The sequence below is a fragment of the Clinocottus analis genome, unplaced genomic scaffold, assembly GCF_023055335.1.
Source record: "Clinocottus analis isolate CAN_PGR_092001 unplaced genomic scaffold, fCliAna1.0.p SCAF_6, whole genome shotgun sequence".
NCBI classification, from domain to species: Eukaryota; Metazoa; Chordata; class Actinopteri; order Perciformes; family Cottidae; genus Clinocottus; species Clinocottus analis.
The window spans coordinates 18228729-18256228 of NW_027176218.1; the positions used below are offsets into that span (position 1 = coordinate 18228729).

A 27500-nucleotide genomic window follows, 5' to 3' on the forward strand; every position below is an offset into this window, starting at 1 on the left:
ATATATATATATATATATATATATATATATATTTCTAGATAATATGACATGCTGTCCATGCAGATCACACACATACCAACAAAGCAGTGTAGTTCAAAATAAAAATCAACTCAACAACAACAAAATCACTATTACTGTTTGCTGTGTAGTAACTTGACAGTAACCCATGTTGCAGTACAAAGAAGAGGCACATACATGGGGACTCAGTGTAACTGTCTAAATGATCAGTGCAATGCAAAATTAGCAGACCACATTGATGCGATTATCGTTTTCTGGATTCTTGCTTTACTGTAATCTGGCTTTGAATACGGACATCATGTGCTTGGCATACACACTGTGTATTTTTGGGCCCGTTGCCAATCGTGGTTCATTACTGATCAAGTGTTTTTTTTGTCAGTCAAGGTTTTACAAGCTGCTGGGGTGAGAGAATGGGGGGGGGGACAAGACTTGGAAGATGAGGACAAATCAAAATAAATTAGCTAAAAAATATAATATAAAAAAAGCCGATGTGTGTTTCAGTAAATCCAAAACAACAAATCGTGATTCATCATGGCGAGTAAGCTCCACCACGAGCTGTCGATTCACAAGTGGACTGAAATCCCGTTCCAGCCGGACCAGCAGCGTACGGCACCTGGAGAGAACACCAAGATGGGTTGAAGACGAGCAACAGCACAGCACGAGATGGGATGCAATGCCATGCTGGGAGAGGTTGAAGGGTTTTCTTTGGCTCTTAATTACACGGCAGAAGACAGGAGAAGGCAGGAGTGCGAGCGAGGCGTAGAGAAAGGTTGAAACAACGGTATACACTGTCGCTCTTATCTTTCGTCTCTAAACAGATGTCGACCAGGCTGTTCTCTTTATTGCAGTACAAAGGCCTTCTGACAAAACACACAAGCACACACACAGGCATGCACACACATCATCCTGGACAAATCAATGCATTCTGGTTTCAGTAATTTCCCAAGGTGCTTTGCTCTGCACCCCCCCCCACCCCCCCTTGGGTGAGCAAGGTGACAAAGCCAGCGAGGGAGAAGAGAATCTCTTACTTTCTGCCCTCCTTTTCTTTAAATCTATTTTCCCTTGTTTGCTTTCTTTCTTTCCTTTATTGCTTTCAGCCTACTCACTTTTTTCTTCTTTTCTAAGCTGCATCTACATTTACACATTATGCAATGTTTTACCATACTGATCGATTTGCATATTTTGCAGTAAACTTCCTTTAATCTTATTAGGTGTGTGAGTGATCCATCAGTTCTTCTTTTAATCAACATTGTAACAGTATAATCAGCAGATTTAAGCTGAAACTGGCCAAATCCATTGTGTATGATTTATTGCAGATATTCTTTCATTGGAATTGCATTCTTTCTCTTCATTATTTAGACACTGTTCGGGATAACGATTTTTTTTAAAGCTCCCGTATTGAGGAATAACGCTGTGGAGCTGCAAATCAAGCTGCAAGGACAATTGTGCAGCGTCAGTGTAACGTTACGTTTTTTTTCCGAGGGAGACCTGAAAGAGAAACACAATGCTATGCTTAACCTTTTCCCCTCGGTCTGGTCTCATTGTTGTTAAGGCCCACGCAAGGAGAAGTCTCGCTGTGAAATCTGAATATAGGACAGTAACGGGTCCCCCTCTCGACATCATTAGGGTCACAGCATCCACAGGAGTCTCTCGCTCTCTCCCTCTCTCTAAATCTCTCTCGGCCTGTTTTTTGGCAACACGTCATCTTCTAAGATTACAGAATTGAGACGTCTCTTTGAACCCGCCACACACAATTTATATCTATCTTCAAGACGATCTTCAGAAATGAACACCACTTTAATCACAATCAGCAAAAGTTATAAGCTCACGTTAGGCTCCAAACAAACATGAGCTTGAGTGTACACGACCAAGCTGCGAAGGCGGACAAGCTGGCGTGCTGACGTATTTCATATTGTAAAACAAAGTGTTAAAATCTCCTATCTTGTGATAACCACAGACTATATTTCGTGCAGTTTAACAAAAGAAATGTAAAACAAAACATTGACTTGAAGTGCAAAAATAGCAACTCATTCCCTGCTTTTAGGACTTATTCCTAAAGTGCTCCATGTCAGACATTTACAACAACAAGCACTCTTAGTGGTCATGAAGTCATGGTGCCAAATTGCCCCAATATGATTAATTACACTGCTGCCAGTGAGCGGCTACTGTCTGGAGCGCTCTCGCTTAATACTCGATTTCAGAAATTGTTGTTACTGTTAGTCAGTTCGAAGTTACCCTTTTAATCCTGCCTACAAAGCTCCGTTTCGGCATCAAAAGGATCTGGAACAGGATCTTTTTGTTGGACGTTTTTTGTGTCACCAAAAAAAAATTCATTATGCACAATGCAATAATTCATCTCCAAAGGTGCATGGTTTGAACGGCAATGCGGGCATCAATCACTGACAGCCTGTGCCCACACAATGTCCGACACAGTGTAACAGCTCACCTGCAGCGTTCCATCACGTGGTGATGTGTTCTGTTTAAAGGCTTTGTAATCTGGTGGTGTACTGCAGGTTTGTAGATTGGACACAGAGTGGGGCCGCGAACACAACGTGGGTCCCCCTCCACCCACAACATAATGATAATTACAATCATTATGCTAATATTGTATTGTCGTGTAATTTGGTTGAGGTGAAATAAGTCATTTTCAGAACTTTTGTTCTTCTTCTCTTGGTTACTTTATTCCGTTCTCCTTCTATGACCTCCTTCTCCCTGCTCTCTCCTTCCCTGCCAACCCACCTCCACCTCCTCATCTCCTGTTCGCCATCCCATCCTCAGCGCTGCATCTCTCCTGGATGAGAGACACTCATTTGTGACGGAGCCAACCTGCTAATGGTGGATGGCAAGGAACAAAACTGGCCGTGCCAAACACACACACACGCGCACACATACGCATGCACACAGTATTTGTACGTACTAACATGGACATCCGTCTGGAAATATTTATACTGAGACATCCTCTGCAGAAACACACACACACACCTCTGCAGCCACACACACACACGCAGCAAAACATTTTCAGGTACAGGCACACACACGGCCACACATCAGTGCATAGATACACAACACATTCACACTAATGTATTCACATAACACTCTGTATGCTCCCCGCTGCATTGCTCCTGGTGCTGGGCTCCCTCTCTGCTCTGCGCCGCGCCTCCTTCGCCTCCTCCACTTCATCCTCCTCCCCCACCACCTCCTCCTCCTTCTCCCAGTACATCTGGCACGCTCAGCTGCCGAGGAGCGCCATAATTATCCCACCGGAGACGCACACGCATACACACACTCTGCGGCGAAGGCTCACACACACTTGTCTTCGGCGATCCGCGCCGCTCCCTGCTGCTCTTCGTCACTACCGGGGCTTCATTAGAGTGTGTATAGAGTGTGTGTGTGTGTGTGTGTGTGAGCGTGTGTTGATGCATGGTGCTTTTGGATGCTATCCAGATGTTTTCTTCTTTATAGTTGAGGAGTCGGGCGTGTCCTAGATGCAACTGCCCTGCGCCTGTATGTTTAGTGTTTTGAGTTTGCATCCTGTCTCACATTTAATGAAGTTACTTTCTGCACTTTTCCTGCTGTTCAGGAGATGAGCAGAAAGGCTGTTCACATCAGTGTCCGGTCCATGATTTAGCCATCATGCAGAAGACAGCAAGTGGGCAGCAGAGAGTAGCACTTTGCATCATTCTGGGATGGAGCTCCGACATTATTTTGTTGCAGAAAGGGGGACATTGATGCTAGGCCTTGCACCTCACCTGCCATGTTTGTTTAAATTAAATTCAAAATGCTTTATTGGCAAAGTACAATTCATGAAATCAAGAGAATAGCCGTCAACAATTTACCATTGCTCTGTTTATGTGAGAGACTCGTGCAGGATGTGTGTGTGTGTGTGTGTGTGTGTGTGTGTGTGTGTGTGTGTGTGTGTGTGTGTGTGTGTGTGTGTGTGTGTGTGTGTGTGTGTGTGTGTGTGTGTGTGTGTGTGAGACCAATGCTAAAATAACCACCAAGCGAATGGAGCTGTTTTATTTTTGGAGAGCTAAACAAAATTTGAAGCTATGGATTTTCCCCCAGAAAACAATATTTTATTAGAGAAATAAAATGTTGATTGATGGTAATACCACTACTGTTGCTTTCAATGGTTAACATGACACGCGTCTCATGCAGTAGTGCCACTCATGTGCCACTTCTTGTCTTTGTAAATTGATGGCCAGTCTGTGTGCTCTATGCGAGGAGGAATGTACTCGACCTCACTTTTTATGAGGAAAGAGAAGCTTCGCTCTCTAATAGTGAAGCTTTGTATTTTTTGGAGTCCCAAAAACTCCAACAGAGTGATGCCATTTAGTAGATCAAATGTTTTCTAAATAGCAACCTTTTCTTGAAATACTGCTCGTTCTGTGGTCTTGACATTTCTGATCTGATTCTCACCAAATTAGTCATTAAGCGCTTTTAGTGCATTTGGGCCGTTTGCGGTTTGGTGTCACATTGTAATTGCTTGCCTATACACGTGAAAGAGAGGGTAAGGTTGGAGTGCTGCTGCGTGTGTGTGTGTGCGCGTGCGTGACAGGTAAAGAGAATGTGAATGAGTGAGTACAGTGTGATTGGCAGTAATTATGTGTACTGTAATTGTGTGTATTTATAGTGCATTTGGCATTCAGTGTGTAAGTATGTGGGTTTGCATTGGTGAGTGTAGTCTCACAGTGCCCGCTGTGGCCGCTCGGAGTGTTACTGAAGGTTTGATTCCCCGTTCCACTTTGTGTCAGACTTACCACAGAGCCAAAAGCAATCGGGGAAAGGTTCTGGAAACGCCTCCCACCACTTTATTTTCAATCCATGCTTTTAGTGCCACAGGATGCATGAAATAAAGCACCTGCATCTGTCACATGAACGGGTGCTAAAGACCAATCAGGTGACAAGCTACGACTCTGTCTATAAGCCACTTAAGCCTGTTGATTGCAGTCTCACAGGCCAGCTACCCTCAGTTTTTACCTCATCTAACTTACCTCATGCGGCATTCTTCTCCCGCTGTCTACGCTATCTATTTCGCTAAGGCACCATCCTGGCCCCAAGACGATTGTGGGTGGTTTAGAGAAGTACAACCCAGTGCGTTTTTTCTTCTCCTTACCAGAATGATAAAGTGTGAAGCCAGATCTTTTTTTTAACACTGACACAGCATTGCGGGGAGTTTTTATCTCATCCTTTCTTGCAGAAATGACTGTAAAGCACTTCATTTTAGTATGGGTGTATGCCATTATAATGAAAATAACACAATCATTCTGAGAAATTAATATATCAGTCTTCTTACTGATCATGCAATATGTGGTCACTCTAGATACCTAAAGTTCCCTTCCTCAATTATATTACTGTTAATTGTGCTGGAAAGCCACAATATTGATACAGAATTTATTTGCCTTTTAACAAAATAAGCTTATATGCTTATTGAGGTTTGCTGATGTACTATAGTTGGCTAGTTAGTAAACTCTCTCTAGTTTGTTAAATGGGCAAGCGCTTGTTATCTTACAGAACTCCATTATATTTCTTAATTTATTTGTGATTAAGAACAACATAAACGTGGAGTGCACAAACATTTTCAGTAGTGACGGCATTGATGGCCGTTTCTCCAGCACTAACGGGAGAGAGTTATTGATCCAGTCATGTCCCGGCTGCTCATGGTTGCATCTACTCTATATACATTGGGAAACAAGTAAATTTCAAGCCATTTGTATTGATTACTCCACATACTCGTTAATTTGGTAATAGATCTGATGAGAGAATATCTTCGACTCAGCAACGTGAATTCCACATGATATGCGGCTATGGGACTAGTTGGCTTCAGTTTCTCTGTCCTCTCCTCTTTTAATCCCTGCTACTCCCACACTCCATCAGCCCCCCCCCCCGTCCCTCCCCCTCTCTCCCCTCCTACACCCCTACCAGTGCCTCCCTCTCTTCATTGTCTGTCCACTTCCCCTGCGGTAACATGTTTACCCGTGAGATTTGCTGGACTTTCTCTCTCACACACACAGACGCTCAGTGCTAGGGGCCTAGGTAGAGGTGTAATTTCCCCAGTGTTCTCCCTAACCTGGAATATCTGACACTGTGACACCAGAAGGGAGTCGTGTGTGTGTGTGTGTGTGTGTGTGTGTGTGTGTGTGTGTGTGTGTGTGTGTGCGTGTGTGGACAGGGAAATGAAAAGTTTTCCAAAAGGGGGATAGAAAATAGAGGTTTTGGCTATGTCATTCCCCCCCTTGAGCTCCGACAGGAACTGCCTTTGTTTCAACAATGGGGCCAGAGCTTTGGGGTAAATAACAAATAGTAGGGTTTATTACAAGGTCAAACAGGACTAGCTTTAGCATACCTAGCATCCCGATGCACCTGGTTTGTGCTGACTTTTATGTAAAGCAACTGTTACCGTTACCGAAGCAGAGAAAAAAGGTGCTCAGTAAATTTGATTTGAAATGGGAAACAAAATTAAGTATTCAGTCATGGAAAGAATACTTTTTGTAAAGTATAGTAAGTCAGGAAAAGTTTATAGGCTTTTCAATCTTTAATACTTATTTAAAGAGCGTTATCCAAGAGGGAAATTTAATCCCATGCGAGAGCAGCGTTTCAACCTCAACATTTTCACCATGGGGGTCCTGTCTTTCTATGGAAAAAAGACAGCCAGATAGTGTCTTGGCAGTAACCCTAAAGGAGTTGTATTTAACATTATGAATACTAATGTAGCAGCAAACAACTATTACCTATATAGTAATGTCTACCTGAGCAGAGAATGAAGCCGCTCGCTCTCTGTTCTTATCCAATCTTCTTCTTGCGTTGTTGACGTCACCAGGCCGGACGCGTATGCCTTTAGTGCACCTTCAACTTTAAAGCGTTCTACTTTTTGTTTCAGATGATTTGGCACGGTGTAACACTATCTGGCATCGAATCCGTCTTAATTTTCATATCTTCATTAGACTAATATCACTATAATTACTATCTGTCTCGCTGTCTGCTCATCTGTCCATTAGTCACTGTAAAGGCTGCAGACAGCGCCGGCTTCCAGGTTTAAGTTTGGACAAATGGCTGTTGGATCGATAGCTTCCTACCAGCAATATTTGGTATCAATGCATGTCCTCCTCATTACCGCAGCAGGCTGCCCTCTCCATGGACCTGAATTATTCATACACACAAACAGGCACAATTATGCACACACTCACACTCTAACACACACAGAATACTGCATCAGAGAAGAAGCTGGCCTTTTGCGCTCTCTCTCTCTCTCTGTCTCTCTCTCTCTCTCTCTCTCTGGCTCTCTCTCTCTCTGTCTCTCTCTCTCTCTCTCTCTCTCTCTCTCTCTCTCTCTCTCTCTCTCTCTCTCTCTCTCTCTCTCTCTCTGGCTCTTTCTCTCTGGCTTGCTTTAGCCCAGGGCAGAGAGAAGACGAGCAGACCAAGCAGCTCCAGCCCCGCCTCCCTATTCCTCTCTCTCCTTTTTTTAACCTCTCGTTCACCCAGATGCTTACTCATGGATTCTTGCCTCGCTCAGCACATCCCCCTGCCTGTGTGTCTTGTTTTAGTTTCTAATAATACCACTTACACCACAGCATTACCTTTTTTCTGTTTAAATGTATCTTTAATTACTTTATTGTCCCCTCAGCAAAATGTGGTTGCAGTTTATTACACTGAGCATTTTTAAACTCTAATAATGCCGCACTTGTATGATTGATGATCTATTTTGTCTGTATGGTATCTGAGTCGCATAGTATTGGTTTCGTCAGGACTGTGACTCTCTTATTGGCCCGTCAAACTGATGACACTTATTACCAATGCATCAAAACATACACAATGGACACCAATGCGCCAGAAAAGAAAACCTCCACCAGCTCTATTCTAGTCTGTCATCCATCAAGTGTTTTAGTTGTTGCTGTAATCTGAAAAAATCTGTTCTACACCTTGCGTTACCATAGTGGCAGCAACCTATAATAATGATCATAAAGTTTAACAGCCTGGTGTTGTTGTAGCCGTTAGCCACTTAATGTTGTCTGCTAATGGTTTCTAATGATGCTGCATCTCTGTGTGTATGTGTGTGTATGTGCGGTCCCTGTAGTCCAATCACATCTGCTCTGCAACAGTAAATAAATATGGGATCAGTGTTAATTACAGAATACATAAAAGCTGGTGTAACTCGGCTCCGGCCCACACCTTTCACTGCACCTGTTGTCACACATGCACACATGGATGGACAGATGGGTAGCCATGCTAGAAATGTCCTTCTCTTTGTTTTTACTTTTTTTAAATACATATTCTGAATCTAACTGTATGCTAAATACTTCAAACAACCTTTTCCAAAAGTTGCTTGTATTTACTTTTTTGCAACAAATGTGTGCACAATATCATAAATGAGACCTGCGTGGGATATAAAATGTCACATAGATCTTTGGCTGCAGTGCTACACACCGCACGCTATGATTGACCATGATACAAATGCATATGAGTCAGACACACACACACACACACACACACACACACACACACACACACACACACACACACAGACACACATTTTGAGCATGGCTCCCAACACTTTCAGAGCAGATGTTAAGAGTGCTCCCTTCTTCATTAATCTCATCACTATGTGTGTGTGTGTGTGTGTGTGTGTGTGTGTGTGTGTGTGTGTGTGTGTGTGTGGAGGGAGGGACTGTTGTGTTCCAGAGTTAATTTTAATATATAATTTTAAATTTTCAGTATTGTCCTTGGGTAACAAAGAGGACATATTGTAACTACTTGACAAAGACACAAGAAAATAATATTTCTTCTGCTTTTGTGTTTTACCATTTACGCTGTCCAATATAAGCTGCAAGACATTGTTGTTACTATCATGCATTATTTACTAGTTGTTGCTATGGTTCTGGACCATCAGATCAGTTGTTGCAATGGTACTGTGTTGTGCACCATCAGTTGTTGCTATGGTACTCTGTTCATCATCAGTTGTTGCCATGGCAAACTGTTCATGGTCCGGTAGTGAACTGGAAGTCCTGCCTTTTTACTATGTGCGGCAGCTCCAAAGCCTTACTCCTGGCCTGAATTGTGTGTGTGTGTGTGTGTGTGTGTGTGTGTGTGTGTGTGTGTGTGTGTGTGCGCGTGTGTGAATGCAAGCACATGTGTGTGCGTACACGTGCGTAAGCCGGGGTGATGTGCCCTCAGGCGCTCTGTCCTTAGCGGTTGGCTAACGGTGTGCAGAGCGACCCTCTTCCTTACCCTGATCGATGTGGTGTGTGTGTTTTTGTGTGTAGGTGTGTGTGTCTCGTTAGCAGGAAGCAGAGGAGAGTCCAGGGACCCCTGCATTCCCTGCCCAGGGACACACACAGGTCCCAGCACCTGGACCAAATACATGTACACACATTCACTCAGATGATGATGCAGATGCACACTCTAGACACACAACCACACCACACTCTCACACACACTCACCATGCATACAGATTGAGTACACACAGCAGTCCCAGTGCGCTGCAGTATAGCACGAGGCTTAACGTAAAGGCATGGCCTGTAACAAACACATTCACTGCGGAAGGCAGTGCTTGCAGGGTTTTTTTTTACTGTAGAAAAATAAAAGGCAGAGATACATCCACTGTGGAGAACCGTGAGAGAAGCAGTGAGAACATTTAAAGCTGAGCTTTATAAATTTCTCATTATTTTTCAATGTGCACCCATATATTAAAACCGGTGTGTGTTTTTAGATGCGTTGTTTCTGTGAATATGTGCACAAGTGCACGCTAGGGTTCCAAGTAATCATGAAGTATTTATCTTTTAGATCCTCCGTCTAACAGAGTACAGGCAAGTGGAAAGTCATCAGGGGTGTGTGTGTGTGTGTGTGTGTGTGTGTGTGTGTGTGTGTGTGTGTGTGTGTGTGTGTGTGTGTGTGTGTGTGTGTGTGTGGTGTGTGTGTGTGTGTGTTTGTACGCGCGCGCGCACGCGTTTGTGTACTCACCAGCTGGACCATGAAACGTTGATGTGGAAAGGTATGGTGGATGCAAAAAAAGATTGTGTGTGTATTCAAATAGTCCTGATGTTCAAGGGTCCAAGAGTGTGAAAGCACTCTGTCTTACTGTCAAGGACACCTTTAATTACAACTGCAGGGGGTCGTGTGTGTGTGTGTGTGTGGGAGTGTGTGTGGGTGGAGAGATGGGAGTCGCTGATTTTTGAAATATAGTTGTTGGTGGGATGATGCTTTATTTTGGATTTTTTTTTGCTTTATTTGATCGTCCTGTGTTTTTATGTAATACTTTTTTTTTTGTTGAATATATTACCTTTTTGCAGTTTTTCTTTGGCGTTTGTTTTGGCTTTGTTGGACAGATGAAAGAGGAACGTTGAGGGAGAGAGATCATTGTGACATGCAACAGTTTCTGCCGATGGAACAGGATCTATGACATTCCGGCTGATCCCTTAATAATGATCATGTAATATAAGTGTTTATGGCTACGTATAATATTCTAAAAATATTAATTCAAGCTCTTGTTATTATTTAAAAACATGTTTTGCCTGTGTGTTTCTATTCGGGTTTTGGAGGTTAAAAATTACTGCCGTCCAACATTTTCATACTCTCCTCTATTGAACATGTCAAAGCATGAGTGATATCATTTTTTTCTTCTTGCTTTGACTGAGCAATGGAGCTTCAATCTCAGAATTATAGGAGGTGATAACAAAGGTTAAGACATGTTTATAACTGCATTTATGTCGGCTCTTTAAGGCCACGGGGCAGCATTCCTCTTCTCTCAAATTGACTACTCACTACATTGACTTTTCAGACAGCGGGGAGCAATAACAACATTGATTACTTTTTGTTCTGGTGCTTGACATGTATTCTAAATGACAGCTAACAGTTACTTATAATATTGAAACGCCCGTTTGCCGAATGAGAGTTCACTCTTATTAGCATCCTTGCTGTTTTAATGTGCAGCCCCATTGCCATCTTTCCACTTAGCTTGTTAGCACACTAGCAATGAGCTAGTTGAGAAATCCGCAGAGTGGCAGTAATCCAGCTGAAGGGTGTTTAGAGCAAATCCGATGTCTTTGCTGCTCGTGGAGGAACGTTAAACTGAGCAGAAACTAAAAGAGGAACTCATGCCTTGCACGGTGCGATGAAGATGAACGCCGCTGAACATAAAGCGGCAAAGAGGGAACGTGAGAAATGTGGCAGCAGACCAGAAGATGGAGAAATGACCGTCTTCTAATTTGGACATAATTAGAAAACTCTTGTACTGATTCCTGTTGTGTTGCAAATGATACAACCTTTCCAGCTAAATGCTCCAGCAGTTTTTTAAGCTCTTCTGCAAATTACAAATACCTACCTCTGATTTTTGACTTCACAGGGTAGTACAAGTACACACCTCACCCAAGCTTTGCACAGACATTTGTTACTCTAAATGTTTTTACTCCCTCGGCCTGTCTACCCTTTTTCTCCCCCCTTCCTTCTCCTCTGAGCTCCTCCCCCTCACTTACTCCCCTTCTCTTCTCTGAAGAAGGGGGGTTATGAGTTGGCAGTCCAACTGCTGAAAGGGTGGACACCTATGGGGACCCACACAGCAGCACACAAACACACACACACACACACACACACACACACACACACACACACACACACACACACACTACATACCCAGAGCCCAGGGAGTGTGTGTGCAGAGAGCAGCTGTAAGGCCAGTAGACTGTTACTGTAGTTCTTTGTTCAGCCCTGGCTCAGCTCCACTGAGCCTCTCTTTCTCTCTCTGTTATTCTTTCATTTTCTCTCCAGCCGTCTTTCTCTCCTTCTCATAAGTCGCAACCTGTGCTCACATTTGTTTCTTTTGCTTGGCTATATTCTTGTTTTCCTGCCCCCCTGCAATTTGGGCTGTCCACAGGTCTTCAACAAGTATTTAAACGCTAACAAACGGTAAAATATGAACATAAATTGCGATGATGCCGATGGATGTCAAGCGTTGCTGATTCTGCCTTCGTACCCGGTTCACAAAAGCTTTTGTTGCTCAACAACAGCGAACACTGGGGAGTTAACGTGAGAGCTGGCAAGAGTGACACCACCAGACACTCAAACTTCTCTGTTTGATTGACATGTGGCTTTCTGGGAAATGCAGTGCACAACACCCTTGCGTTGTCTGCTTATCCTTAATAATCAAACGACATCACATCTACTAAAAACATCTGAAGAAGATGTTTATCGTTCTCCATCTTCTACTTTTCACACGCATGTCGAAAGAGATGCGGGAAACAGGTGAATAGTAAAGCTAGATGGACAGGGAGAGAGAGCGAAGTATTCATTTGTGTTTTATACAGTCAACGTTTGGTACATGACGGCGCTCAAGTGGCTTTTTGTCTGCAGGTCACCGTTGTGACTCCGCCGCATGCTGTGTTTGTGTGTTAATCTGTCTTTCTGTGTCTTCGCATGTTAGCGCGTAATGCATCCGTCCCTATGGGTCTGCGCTTGGCCATAACACTGTGTGTTGGCCATAACACTGTGTGTTATGGCCAATCAGTCGTGTGTGTGTGTGTGTGTGTGTGTGTGTGTGTGTGTGTGTGTGTGTGTGTATTTTCCTTGTGTCAGTGTGCCTCAGTGTGTCCTGCCGGTTTCTGAAGTGAGGGGATGAAAGAAAGCATCTTCTGTCGCCACTGCGATCAGCCTAATTACAGCAGCTTAAGTGCTTTACCCACGGTCATCACACACTGTCAAAATACACCACTGAGCGCTTGAGCATGTGTGTTTTAATTTTTAAAGACCATGAAGGCTTGCTTTTAACCAGCTCAGTCGTACTTTAGTGCTGTGCACTAGCACGACTGTGTGTGTGCGGGTGCGTGGGCACGTTTGTAACTCCACTTGTCCGTGGGACAAGTGCTCAATTTTGGTTATTTTTTTACAGTCCATCATTTAAATGTCTCCTTCTGCTCTCACCCGCTCTCATACTTCTTCTTCAAGATTAGATTTGGAGTCTCAAACACTCGGAGGCAGAAAGAAACGTGAAAAATATGTCTGTCTTTCGTTGCGTTTTTACGCTTTCATTTCAAAAGATGTGGCTATTGAGACAATAACCAGGCACACCACAAATATGCTGGTGTGTTTGTGTTTGTGTGCATATCCTTTGTGAGTGGATAAATTAATTACTCTGGTAGTGTGCATGTGTGTACCTGTGTACCAAGGGTTTTTGGGTTGTATGGCGCTTGCGGAGCCCTAATGGAGTGTGGAGTGTGTGTTTACGCGGTCCCAGGCCGCTGTTTAACGCTTGGCGAGCTGGAACTAATTTACTAATTGAGGTTTGAGTTGGGAAGAAACGACAGCGAAAGGAGAGGGAGAAACAAGAGGGAGAGAGGGAGGTAGAGATACACGAGAGGCTTCTAAAAAAGTAGTCTACATGTCTTGAGGAAAAAGTAGGGGACCGGGATTAAGTTTTTTGAAGTTGTATAAGGCAGGGCTCTCTGGGTCTTTGTCTGTCTCTCTCTCTCTCTCGCTCTCTCGAACACACAGAATCCTTTCAGTGCCACTTGGCGTCCTCCGTACGGACGTGTGTTCATGTCTGTTGGGTAGCTGACGGGCAGCTGTAAAAGCCTGCTGGTAGATTATAAAGAAGCCTGGCATCTCTCAGAATGCACTTCAACCGGTTCCCCATAAAGATGGTGGCGGGCGGGTGTGAGCAGTGGAGCTGGTAGGGGGTGGTGGGGTGCAATTGGAAATATGCAGCTACGGCTTTCACGTGGTTAACAAAAGCACTTTTTGCAATGACTGATCTGTGACGATAAACTCCCGCCCTATCTTACACAACGCACTGTGTCTGTGATACACAGCTAAAAGGAAACGGACGTTAAATAATTCCTCAAGTGACCAAGCTAATGATACTGTGCTAGAAAAGGAAAGTAGAATCATAGTTATCAAGAGCAGCAGAACATATGAGGTTAGAAAAGGGAATGGGTTAAAGGAAACATGGAGGTAGGGCAAAAGAAAGCAAGGGAGGACACAGTGCAGACAAGACCCTATAGGTAAAGGCTCTGTGGGAAGAGTTCGGTCAGTGAAGGAGGTGAGAGAGAAACAGGGTTGTTCAGGGAGGTCTCGAGTCGAGCCATTGGGGCACCCATGTCAGTACAAGCTGCCTCTCTCCATATTTTCCCATCACACCCCCCTGGGATACTGACCAGAGAGTTCCTACAAAGGTCACTTTAAATCCAGCAAACAAAAGACACCTGATGTGTTCCAACTGGAACAAGGTTTTGTCCACCTCCACACACCGCAGAGCAGTGATTTGTCAGCAGGATAATTTATGCATGCGCAAAGTACAAAGGGACTTGCTGTGTGAATAAGGATTCATGTTTAATGCATATTTTAGTGTTTTTCTTTCCTTGAGATCTTTAGTACAAACACATACATCTATACAAGCGGCAGTGAAGGCAGCAGACAACATGGAGGCGAGAAACAGCACGTTGGTTTTCTTCTTACTTCTGCTCCTGTGCGGTTCTTTTTTTTTTTGTGGGAGGGTGGTGGATTCTTATTTTTATTCTAAAAAAGATAATAGACAGAATTTTGCATTATGCGAGCGTGGACCTAGGCTTTGAAAATGTTGTTCCACTGCGTCTCCACATTAAAACGGTCTCCTGAGCATCAGTCACAGGGTGAGCGCGATGGGGACCTTTTTCTTCTTTTTTCACTCGATGATTTTCATGATAAATCTTCCTCTTTTTTTTCTTCTTGATCTGTTTTGCCTTTATCCCAGTTCTCCCTCTAACCCCCCTTACCCCCACCCCCTCTCTTAGTGGTCCTCCTGTTCTCCTCATCTCTCCTTCCCCGCCTCCCTCCATCCCTCCCAGGGAGAGCAAATCCCTCTTTTCCGAGGTAAGAGTGTAGGGACGAGTGGTACGGCTTAGATCTCGGCCCCCTGCATCGTCCCTTCATCAGCCCCCACCCGCAGTCCTCCCTCCTCTATCTATTCTGTTAAATTATGGTTTCATGCTCCCCCCCCCCTCTTTTTTCTTTCACACTGACTCCTCTCGTCTTTCCCATTACATTCACATTTACATTTAAATTTTTCGCATTGAGCAGATATTCTTTTCTGGCATGACTCACAGTATTATCACTTGAATAATCTTGAAATCCTGCACCACCTGTCACACAGCAAATAGCTGATATACAACAGAACTACACACTCAAACACCAGCAAACTAAGTTGCCTTCAACAGAGATGTAAAAAGCTACCTTTCTCTCATCTTTATTCTCTTTTCCAGTTTTTGCTCCCCAGTCCCCACATTTTTAAATTTCCCATCATGCCTTCTTTTGGGCCTGCTTTTCATTCGCCTTGTCACTATGGAAATAAACAGCCACTGTCTTGTGTTCCAGCCTCTTTGTTTCCCCTCTCCATCTCACTCATTTTCTGCTCCATTCCCCACCTTCCCTCCTCTCTCTGTGTCCTCTCCTCTCTCAGTACTCTCTCCTCCCCAGTTATTGTTAAACACAGACTAACCATCACAGCCCCTCCACCTCCTCACCCATCTTCCTTTGGCTCTCTCTTTTACCTCCGCAGACTCAGTGCCATACCTCTGCCCACATTTGTGCCCTTTTTTTGTGTTTATTTTGAGAGGGGAGGGGGGTCGGCCAGTCATTAGGATTTCTTTCCCTCTCATCTATCACTCATTCTTTTCATCTCTTTCTTCGTGCGCTGACTCTCTGGCACTTTTACCCGACACTGTTCGAAGCACGTCCCTACCCAGCTGAAGGCCTTGTTTGAGACGAAGGGTGTTCAAATGAAAGGGAAGGAGCAGAGATGGAGAAGAGGAAGGGAGAGATCAGGAGGGACAGCGTGCAGAGAGGGTCGTCCCTGGAGAGTGGGGGCGCATGCTGTGTACTCACGCCATTATAAGTTAGAATCACGCTCCCAACCTTTCTTCTGTGTGTGTCATCTCTTTTTGCACATGGTTTTGTGCAACTTTGTAGTGTGCCGTCAATCTTGGAGACATATTGAAATGTTCTTTAAACCACCCTTCTGTTAGAGTTGGCTTGACAAGCATGAGGGCCAGGTCACAATTAAAAAACAACAACAATATTGGCACAAAAAAGACATATTCCTCGTATAACAATCGTGTTTTTGTTTTTTTAAATTGACTACGATATAATTTGTTTGTATTATTAATTTGAATTTGCTGTGTTTGTCAAAATTGATGAAGTCAATGTTTATGATAAGCATGAACATGAAAGACATACATATTATTTATTTGTCAGAGGCAGGTCTGTTATGTGGTGAAATGCGTTTTCAACGACATGCCACTGACTATAGATCGTGGGTGGAAATATGAGCTGTACAAGCACTCTCAGACCCCAGAAATTACAAGATGGCTCCATGGGAGTAAATGAACGTTTATTACAATGTAATGCATGAATCAAAACACATCTTTGGTGCTCTACATTGTCATAATTTGATTAAGTTAAACAGTCATTTCTTGTTTGATCAGGACCACGGTTCTCATGGTTATTCATACACCTGCTCAGTTTCCATGGTAATATTCAGAGTATAGTTGCTGTATGTATTCTGGGAGGACATGTGAACAGCTGACACCTTTACAGGGGGTCATTTAAAAAAAAGAATCCAGGCCGACTGGAATCACAGCTGTTGGCACATAGACCAATGGCGGATTATTGATACAGTAGTTCAAATTGATCACATTAGTTATTAACAGAAGGTCATTTTACAAGTGTGAGAGATTTAATGTCTCTTCCATATCTCCCATCATGCATCCCGCTCACTTACCATTTATCCATTTGTCCCATCCTCATCTCCATTGCTGTATCCCGCTCTCTGTGAGGCGGTGGATGGATTGCCCATGTGTGGTATCGAGGCAGCTCCCCAACACACGCAAACACACCAGAGCCGGTGTGTTTCTGTGCACGTGTTACGGTTGTGTTAGCATGCTGCGCTGGTGTTTCCAGAGCTGCTGTGGATTAAACAGACTTTTTCTGTCTCCTGCCTCGGAAGCACACCCACGCAGTCGTACTGCACATACAAAAGGGCACAAGCCCATGTGGAAAACACATACAAGAAATAACCGGGCTCACATGGGGCTAGGCTTACACACACACATACACAATATGGAGCAAAGCTCACCTGCAGCCAGAAAATGGACACACAGAGCACACCGTACTGCAGAACATGAATGTGCAGTCTTGCTCATATTCAGCACAACAAACAAACACACACACACACACACACATTCCCCAATTTATTGGTCCTGATCTCATGGTGTGCAAGGTGTGTGACTGAGGAGTTAAAAGGCAAATGCCAGAGAAAGAGGTGGAAGAATGCACCCCCTACTATGTTTTGAATGGACCACCAGCCCCAAGGGCTTCATTGCTCCTCCATCTCTTCACATTTTGTTCACAACCCCTCATTGTTTTTATACATTCTGTCCTTTGTGTGTCACTTTTCTTAAAGCTGTACACAGAGATCAGGTTACGGGTGGCACGACGCACGTGCGCGCGTGCGTGCGTGTGCGCGTGCGTGTTGGCCGTCTGGTTGCCATTCAACCCGTTGCACTGCAGGATGCCGAGGTCTTGGGTTCTCCCACTACATTATACAGTACAATTGTAAGTGTGTTAGTGTCGCAGCAGCTTACTGGGGCTGGCCATTGGGACCATGCCCCTGCTTTGTTGGAGTGGAAACCCTGTCTAGTCAGACAGGACAATAGAGTGAGCGTCTAAACAGCCAAAAGCAGTGTGTCAAACCAGGGTTCAGGACCCAAAGTCAACCGTGGATGGCTATCTGTTTTCATTGGACTAGCAATGTGGAGTCGATTGCATTGCAACAATATTGATTCTTTTCTGTCTTGACTTCAGCAGTTGCTTTATTCATTTTATTTCATGTGGTTAATAATAACATAATTTTGAAGACAAATAGTTTTTTCCGATTTTGTGAAATATGTGTTTGAACCTTGGTATGCAAGGATTGCTCTGAGCGAGGAACCTGTTTTATTAACGGCAGAAGTATTTCCAGACCAAGTCAGACAGTGGCGTTAGATCTGGTAATAGTCTGTGCAGTACGGACATGCCCACGCCCAGTGTTTTAGAAGCCTCATCGTATTTGAGATGTCGGAAAAAGTTGTTGAGTTGAGATCGTCTCGCTGCAGCAGTGAACACCGCTCTTGTACTGTAGATCTATGGGGTTTCCAAACGGCTTCACTGTGAAGCACCTGCTGCAGAATCCTCCTGCTGTTGATCATAGAAATTAGAAAGTGTTTGGTCAGTGGTGTTTGTTTTCTCAGGGTACCTGCAAGACACTGATGATGGTTTTGTTAGATTTATTGTTGCTTGTCTATCTGCCAGTGGGTTCATTGGCTAATGACTAATCATTTAGACAAGTGTGTGTTGTGTGTCTGGAAGCAGCAGCAGAAGCTGAGGTGATTAAACAACGTTACTTCAACCTTTCATCCACTCTGGACCGCCCGTTCATCTCTCCGTCTTATCCTTTGTCTCCTTTTTTCCCTCTCTCTTTCTAAATATCTCTCCACCCTTTTTGTCTCTCATCCAACCCCCCTCCCCCCTACCTTACCCCCCTCCTTTATCCCTCTTTCTCCCCAGCTGCACAACATTAGCAGATGAGTAAATTAATAAACCCCACGCACACACACTGTCATGAAGGCACACACTCGCCAGCGCTGACAGGTAGACGGAGTGGGCGAGTGTTGTGCTGTCATTAAGTGGGAAACACCAGCTCTCCATCATCATGAACTGTGTGCAAGTTATGGGGAGACATCCTTAGGTGTTTGTGTGTGTGCATGTGTGTGTGTGTGTGTGTGTGTGTGTGTGTGTGTGTGTGTGTGTGTGTGTGTGTGTGTGTGTGAGATAAGTAATGAGTGATATGAACAGACGACTTTTGATAAACTTCTATTCATAGTCAGTTAAATGCAGGTAAGTTACACACAACCTCCAGTCATTGTGTCTGTTATGTGTGTGGTCATTGGCAAGACATGTGCGTGTGTGTGTGTGTGTGTGTGTGCCTCTTTGCGCAGACAGCAGGGGGGGGGGCCCATGGGTGGAAGTAGGGGGAAAGAGGAGCGTTTGATATTTGACAGCTGATTAAGGAGAGGACTGAGGAGCAGGGAGCTCTGACAGGAAGTCTCCACGGGCGTCATGGGAGGTATGACCAGGAGAGGGGTGGAGGTTGCATTGGGGGGGTGGGGAGAGAGAGAGAGGTGCGCGAGTGTTGGTGGGAGGTAGATTGAGATGGAGGGGGAACTGTGCAGGAGTGGAGCGGAGGAGGCAAAATTATGAGAGAGGCCTTTCCCGCGGTTGCCTTGTGGGGAGGAGAGAGGGAGCCGTGAGAAGTGAGCGGATGTTGTGGAAGAGGAGAGGGAAGGTGGAGCGGCAGCAGCATCAGAGGAAGAGGATGAGGAGAGTGAATGGAAAACAAGGTGGAAGAGGAGAGAGAGGAATGTGGCCTGGTACCCTGCTGCTTATCCTTGAACACTCTGAGGAGGTCTCTCCTTCCATCTCTTCCCTCTCTCTTTTTCTCTCCACACACACACACACACACACACACACACACGCACACACACGCACACACACACACACACAGTGCCCAACTGGCACACGAGGGTGCTGTTGCAATTAAACCGGCACAGCATGGAGCCCAGATTGAGAGAGAGACAGAGCGAGGGAGAGAGGACTTCACGCCACATGAGCACTACCCCTGGATGACAGAGATGGGGGTGGAGGAAGTGGGGAGGGAGGGAGGGCTACAGAGAGGACAAAGGTAAAGTGGTGTGATGATGGGGGTAATGATGGAGAAAATGCAGAGAAAATATAGACTCTATAGTGGTTGTTATAGCAGTAACTGAAAAGTGTTTTAGGCATACGGAAAAAAATATTGTAGCGAAACATGTTTATAGGTGTACCAGCTAAAGAAGTAGGAGTACTGATAATAGGTTTTAACTGTACCAATCATAGCAATAGTACTAACATGTACTGTATTGCTTTTTTTTAAAGGCTTCCTATCATTATCATACTCTTAAGTGCCTGTGTTACACTGAAAAGTGCCTTTTGAACTCCAATTCAATCAGTGTGTCACAGAGAGCCATTGCATCGTGTTCAGTCTTTTGCCCTGCTACTGTGACGCAGCATCATCACCTCTCCTGCTGTGATTGGTTCTTTAATTAGCTCCTAACAAGAGCCTTCAGGAAGCCGGCGTGCTGATTGGACGTCTTATCATTGTTAATTAGCTCAATTAAGTCATTAGGAGGGTCCTCAGCCCTGTTTCCTGGGGCCGCGCAGGTAGTGCTCCCTCTCCTGATGGAGAGAGAGAGAGAGAGAGAGAGAGAGAGGGAGAGAGGGAGAGCAAAGGGGAAGCTATTTAGAAATCAAGTAATTTCCTCAGCAGTGTAATGACAGAACATGACGTTTACGTTTCAGCTTCCTGTTTGATATCCAAGCATGAAGACCAACACGCTGACACTAAACACTTGTTTATCAGCACACGTAATTGCCTGAATTATATGAAACTGTCTGATTTTGTTTATTGGTGACATAGGTCATTTGTTGTTTTGTTTTTGTGTGTGTGTCTGCGGTGTCCAGGTGTGATATGGCTCGCGTTGGTTAAAAACACACATCTGGAGCACAGAGCACTCTGTATCCAGATGTGCTCTAGTGAGACACACACACACACACACATACACACACATACTTCGTTGTAAAATCCTAGGTTTCTATTTGTTTCTGGTTAGAGGTGTGTGTGTTTTTGTGTGTGTGTGTGTGTGTGTGTGTGTGTGTGTGTGTGTGTGTGTGTCTGTCTGTCCAGACGTCATCTGTGTCTGTCAGGTGTATTTGTACAGAAGTTGACAGATGTTATTTTGATGTTGATGAGTGTTGAGAGTGACAAAGGACAGAGGACAAACAACAATGGAATGACGATACAGTGTATACACACACACACACACACAGCCAGAGTCTCTGCTATGAAGTCAGCCATGAGACAATGTTTGGTCAAGCATGGTTGGGTAGAGAGGCAATTAGTACAAGCCATACACGTACGTACGGTTGCGATAGACGGTGTGTCGACAACTCCAGCTGTTGTGTACCTACAAATTATTTTTTACTCATGTATGTGTGTCTGTATGCATGCACTTCGGTGAATGCAAACAAGTGTTAATATGGTTCACATCACTGCATAATTGTTAACACCAACACACGGCCTCGAGCAATAAGCACACAGATGTCGGACATTACAGTTTTCAGCCATATTAGCTCGATAGCGTGACCTGATTGTGGGTTGCTTTTTTAAAAAAATGTTTTTACTGATTATGTGATACAGACCGCAAGCTGGTTCAAGTGATGAATTCAACCCCTTATAAAATATATTCTTTACTCATTAGTCTGCTGTAGTAGTCACAAGTACTATGCTCAATGTAATAATTTTGAGAATTTAGGCATTAAAGAACTCTGCCACCTCCGACATATTTTCCATATTCAAGCCTTTTGCTACAGTCTTTTGGTACAACTGGCCATTTCAGAAACTGCTGCCATCGTCTTAACTATGTGACAATCCTTGTGTAAATAAGTCAATGTTGTCCATTCTGATCTTTGATTTAGTTTGACTTCAAAGTTATAAGAGTCATATATTCAGCTATCTGTTAGGTTTTCTAACACGGGCAGATTCTGTAAAATTATAAACTAACCCATGTTTATTATGAAACAAAATAGATGTTTTTACTAGAGCTGTGAAAAATAACGCGTTATTGCGCTATGATTAAATTACAGGATTAATGCGTTAATTGTTTTAATGCATTTAACGCATGATCAAAATGAGCTTCTAATATACCTATTGAACTATTTCCGCTCTAATGCAGCTAGACGTAGATGTCAGATGTTCACTCGGGAAGACGTTGACGTTTCACTAGCACAACCAGCTTAAGTACCATCCCAACGTGCAGCATGTGTTGGTCGGCGAGGGGCGTTCAAGAGGAATGCGTCAAACCAGCCTCACTGAACAACAAAGATCCCTCACTAAGTCTGCCTGTGACAAACTGAGTAGCACAATTGCGGAATTAATATTTTTGAGGATGAGGGGTTCACCAAAGTTTTGCAAGTGGCAACGGGGACCCGAGCATCAAAGCACCACAAAGACGCACAATCATGACAAAAATCCACGCGCTGTATGAAGCTGGAAAGAACAAAATGGAAAAGGACTTGGCTGCTACGGATCATGTGGCGCTGACAGGGGATCACTGGACTTCTGTGAGTAATGAGAATTACCTGGGTGACCAGACGTCCTCTTTTTGAGGCATAAAAAATGCAATCGAAAACGTCCGGGATTTTGCCTAGTTGAATATTTGTGTTTCTCTGGGTCTTTCACAAACTAGTTAATACGCCCTTGTAAGTTGTAGAAACGGTATTTTACATTCATCTTCTTGCACGAGCTCTGACGGCAGAGAGAACTGTCATTGGTCGACCGAGCTCAGGGTTCCCAGATGCAGGATAATTATCCTCCAAATACAACCATTTTGAGCCTTTTGTACGATACTACGCCATCTCCAATCTGGCAACACTGAGCACCTTGTCACCTCCACTCGCAACGAATATCCTGTCACGCTCTGAAGAAACTAGTTTGGCATAAAACATCACCACATCAATAATCAACTGGAATTGCGGCGACAAAGTTTTTTTTTGGTAGTTTAGCACGACTTTTTTATGAGCTAAAAGATCATGTAGATGCACGACTGTGGAGCGGGATGAAACGATAATAGGGTTCACCTCACGGCCTATAGTTGCATTGTTTACAACAGCACCCCATTGTATAAATAACAATGTATATATCCGTCTTTTATCATAAATCTTTATGTTTTTACAAAAATATATTGAATATCGGTAATACGTGATTAATCATGATTAATCCACAGAAACCTGTGATTAGTCTGATTTAAAAATTGTAATCATTTCACAGTCCTAGTTTTTACCCATGAAACAAGGTGCTTTCTCATACTAGTCGAGTCAACTAAGAGTCGATGACGAGACGGACCTGATGGGATTGCACAAGCAAGTTTTAAGCAGCATCTATAATGTGGCTCTATGGAGGTGTGGACCCAAAGAGAAGGAAAGAAGTGGAGCATGGGAAAGGGAGAGAGAGAAACAGATGAAGAGTAGCTTTGGAGGCAGAAGAGAGAGGCTGATGGAGAGGAAGGAGAGCACCACGGAGACAATGAAACAATGCCCTCTAACCACTGCGCTGGCATCTCTTTGTTGGAAGTGCGAGTGTCTGTGTAAGCGCGCGGGTGTGTGCGCGCATGTATTAATATTGATTTAGCATTCTGGCAGGGGGTCTTTGAACCTCACTTTCCCTACTCGAGGCCTGAGGGACGCGTCGCAGACACACGCACGCATAAACACACAAGAAGCGGTGTCAGATGTAATTAATGATACAACCTGAAGGCCTTGACAGAGAGACAGAATGGCCGCGTGTGTCACCGTTGAAGGTTTTTTCTTTCTTCTTCTTTGCGTAAATACAAACACATCTTTGTGTTTGTGCGTGTCTGTGAGACGGAGAGACGGCGCCGATGAGCAAGAGGAGAGGGCTAAACTGTGATTCCCAGTAGTGCCTCTGCTCTGCATGTGAACTCTCCTAAGTAGACTGAGGACTGGTTAACGGGAACACTTGTCTATGCGTGTGCCAATGTGCATTTTCCTGCACTGCGTCCAGCTGAATTTTTAATCCATATGCTGCTGTCTTGTAGCTCCATCAGCATATTAGCTGTTAAAGAGAGACACATTTTATTAGGAGGTTTTACACTGAATGAACATGAACATGACATTTCTGTCTGTCGCCAAAACGATGAGCTGAAAGATGGTAAAATGCTCCATGACGCTCACTATGACATCACTACGATCAGTGCCTTTACACATGCGTTCATATTTAACATAACTGAATGTACCAGCCTGAATGTGACAGTTTAGCTGCTTTCAGATATATTTTCTGCATTGTTGTCTGTCAGTCTCATCCCACCAGTTGCTCTGGTGGTCTGCCTTTCCGTCATTCTTTTGGGATTATCTTTATAAGTCTGCAAGTTCACACACACGTACACACACACACACACACACACACACACACAAACACACCAATCTCAAGACGCATGTATATTTGATTCCTGCTTCAGAATAAATAATAACCTTGTGTTCATTTATTTATTTGTTTGTATTTGAGGCTGACAGAAATGAGAAGTGTGTGTTTGAGGTTTTACAGTGTGCGAGAGCATGAATAACTATTATTTTATCACAATTTTATGATTACTCACATTTTGTTTGTTTGTTTTTTTCATTTTGGTTCATCAGTTATGTTTGATTTTCTTTCAAGTGTTACTTTGATATGTTTGCATATGCTTTTTCCTGAAACAATCCCACACAAGTTAGAGTTGATCCCTCGGTGAACTCACGCTTTTTACTTATAGATCAAAGGATCAATAACTGTAGCAATAGACGATACGAAAAAGCAGGTCCAGTGTTTCTATGTCAAGTTTCCATTGTATTATTTTCCTATTCTTTGTGTGTTTTTTTGTGTTGGCTTTCTCTCTGACAGGAAATAAGCTCTTTGATACGCGGCACCGTACCTTCTTAATTATCCATACTGTAGCCCCCGAAGACAACATAAACGAAGAGTAATTGAACGTAATCAGATTATATCGGTGCTTAATCTTTCAAGGTCGTGCAGCTGATCACAACTCGGAGCAGGTAATCGCCAGCTTGTTTCTTTTGTAAGAGTGACCATGGCGGCCAAGCGTTACCTTGATTAGCTGCTGACACACACACACACACACACACACACACACACACACACACACACACACACACACACACACACACACACACACACACACACATTTATCTGAATCCATCACCTTCCCGGTTTGTGAATGGCTCACATACAGCTTCTTAAAAAAAGAGTAATTTTTAACCCGCCCCGCTGACTTGCTTGACTCTGTGTCTCTTCCCGCTCCGTCAGCAGCTGCTGTTTGTTAACATGAAGACAGAACTTTAACTGAAATATGGAAGATCCTTCACAGCTGATGGATTCTGCATGTTTTGCCATTTTTGTGCCTTTTTGGTGCTCACTCTGTTTTCTCGAAGCAGTCATGTTCACAGCCAACAGGCATCCTCCACCTCTCTTGCTCACCCACCCACACAACGTCTCTCTCTCTCTCTCTCTCTCTCTCTCTCTCTCTCTCTCTCTCTCTCTCTCTCTCTCTCTCTCTCTCTCTCTCTCTCTCTCACACACACAGTGTGTGGCTTAGGGAGGTCTCTAGCCATGGTTGCAGGTATCTGGCAGGCTTTTCCACACATGACCTAGTAGTGATTTACTGTCTTCATTAGCATGCTACTGCTGTGTGTGTATGTGTGTGTGTGGGCGATACATTTGTGCTTTAGGGAGGGTTAGAGTTGGCTAGCTGTGTGTCTTTTGTGTTGAAGTTGAGTGTGTTTTAGAAGTGTGAGTTTTTTGGAATCAATAAAAAAAAAAAATCTGGTTTCAGCCTCCCCTCACTTTTCTATTCTTCTACTCTGTACCCTGCTATTCTCGTCTCTTCTAGTCTGTTTGTTGTATTGTTTCTATGACCACAGCATGGTTCAGTTTGGCACGGGCTGCTATAGCACAATGTTATGTGTCGTGTGAGTGAGGGAGACAGACAGACAGACAGACAGGCAGACAAACAGACAGGCAGGCAGGCAGGCAGGCAGGCAAGCAAGCAGGGTGGCTCAGTGGGGGATGTAGCTATCCAGGGCAGGGGGCGAGGACAGACAGCCCGGACCAAGGTCACTCCTACTGTGTGTGTGTGTGTGTGTGTGTGTTTGTCCACTTGTCCAGCTGAGGATGTGGCCAGCTAGCTTCCTCTCATTCTCTCTGTTTTTTTTGTTGTGTTGTTTGCATTATTTTAATATGTTTGTATTTGATGTAGCATGAGGACAAATGTGTTGTGATATGTGACACAGAAGTAAGACAAGAAACAAATGAAGAGTGACATGTCATGTCACATCTGTGTTAGTGCTGTGTACGATTCATTGCTCTGCAGGAACTTGATCACTTGCTGTTTACAGCTTCCTACCCATGGGGATTTGCTGCTATTCAATTTTTTTTTTATAGAATTGTGAATTTGATATTTTTGAGTTTTAGACTTTTAGTCGGACACGATAACATGGAGCACTAGGGGATTTTTTTTCTAATTACATTTTCTATTATTACATAGACAACTGCTTTATACCTCTTTCTAGAATCTCTGCCTGTTCCTATGTCTCTCTCTCTGTCTCTTTCTCTCTCTCTGTTGGTCTCTCCATTCATCTTCCTCTTTCTCTCGCTCCTTTTCTGTGTGTCTGTCTGTCTGTCTCACTCTCTTGGTCCAGATGGGCAGTTTGCAGGTACAGCTGGAGCTGCATTATTAGCATCCTGCTGTGAGCTCTTATTGGCTCTGCTTCTCTCCTCTTTCCTGCTCTCTCCTTTCCTCCTCTTCCTCTGACTACGTTATTTATAGTTAGAACAGACCTAAATTTTCAACAGTTGTATCGACGTGAAAAGAGCATAAACAGTTTTGTTCTTCTTGTTTCTTGAATTCTACATTTGTTCATTTTGGATAATTTAGCTGAATTATTTGTCTGTGGTCATGAATTTGATTTAATTTTTAATTGTAAAGCATTAAGTGTAAAACATAAATACAACAAGGGTTTATTTGGTAACATAATCTACTTAAAGTCTTAGTATGGAAACCTCTTTTAGCTGCCTTAATACATGTGATTGCATATGACAACATGTGCTTTTGGGGTGGGGTTTACGGTTTGGTGAACAGAGAACTAAGCGTGTCTCTCAGGCCTTGTGTGTGTGTGTGTGTGTGTGTGTGTGTGTGTGTGTGTGTGTGTGTGTGTGTGTGTGTGTGTGTGTGTGTGCGTGTTGTTGTGGAATGGAGATTGGCTTTTTAGTGGTATTTTGGAGATGCAGCAGGGAGAAGCCTGCTCGCTCCCTCTGACTCCTCCTGGGAGCACAGATTAAAGAAACACACAAACACACACACACACACACACACACACATACACCAATAAACAGCAGGATAGGATTAAAACGAGGTAGGCAAACACATACACAAGTATTTGTAGATTCAGCACCAAAAACAAACGGTAGTAAATCTTAATCAACACAACACTTCTCTCTAACTTTTTCTGTCAGTGTCAGTCCCCCATCTCAACATGCGTCTCACACACACTCCTCTTTTAAAACACTGTTTTAAAATATTAAAAACATCTGTCCCTATAGAAAAGAACAGCAATGTAAACAACAGTTGTTTTCCAAAGGGGAGTGATTTAGCCTTTCAGAGAGAGGGGGAGACAGTCAGGGGTGACCGTCTCTCCATCACCTTGACAACTAGATCAGAGCCTTGATTGTGGTTGCCGTGGTGATTAGCCCTGGATACAGACAAGCTTGCTAACCTTGATGGGCGGGTGATTGTGTGTGTTCTAATCTATCGCACCATGG

The 27500-nt window shown here is 43.8% G+C and overlaps 1 protein-coding gene across 4 annotated transcripts in view; it reads left to right on the top strand.

The window, feature by feature from the left end:
* Positions 1–27500, top strand: part of znf423 (zinc finger protein 423) — a 129716-nt gene that overhangs the window by 77835 nt on the left and 24381 nt on the right. The window lies entirely within an intron of this gene.